Genomic DNA, 756 nt, shown 5'->3' with positions numbered 1-756 from the left:
ACAAGAGTTGTCCATACATCTTTTTAATCAAGTCATTTTCATCAGTGCAATAATCCAATAAAGTAGGTTCTATTAATATGCTTGCTTTACAGATGGAGAAACTGAGACTCAGACACCTGAAGTGACATGCCCAAGGTCACGCAGCTAGCAAGTGGCGCGCGCGGGGGGGGGGGGGTGCAGTCTTAAGAACCCAGCTCTACCTGACTCAAACATTATGCTACATTCTGTCCCCATTTTTCCCTCTGATTTTTTCCCCCTTGCCCAGGCAGGGAGAGAATTAAATAAACTATTCTGCTTGTCCAGCTGAGAACACCCACAGTCTGTCCAGACCGGCTGACTCTCCCACTTTCTCACTGTCGCTTCCAATGCCAGCCAGAGTCGGTTTGATGCATCGGTGAAGGGGGGATGCTTTCGGAGTTTTATGGTTTCAGCATCTGAAGTTGCCTCTCTGCTGTAATTAACTATTTGATTTTGTCTGGTCAGTTAATAATTCCACAACTCTGGGGTTGAAGGCAAAGATGCTAAGAGCATGGCTCCTTTAATTTTATTTATTTTTTAAATGTTTATTTTGGGAAACTAAACTGCAGACCTGGAGAACAGAAACCGCAGGTCTGTCAGTGGTGACTGTGGGGGAGGGGATGCCAGTCTGTTGGCAGGGGCTTCCGATTACACTCAGGGCATAAATGTGAGGGGCTGGCTAGAGGAAGGGTCCATTTAGGAGCCCTGTGTGGGGAACAAAATGTCCTCTCCCTAGAG

This window comes from Eumetopias jubatus, unplaced genomic scaffold, assembly GCF_037043125.1.
Source record: "Eumetopias jubatus isolate StellerSeaLion01/CBP00866 unplaced genomic scaffold, mEumJub1_p1.0 scaffold_16, whole genome shotgun sequence".
In the NCBI taxonomy this organism is placed as follows: Eukaryota; Metazoa; Chordata; class Mammalia; order Carnivora; family Otariidae; genus Eumetopias; species Eumetopias jubatus.
Note: the sequence above shows the minus strand (reverse complement) of the source record.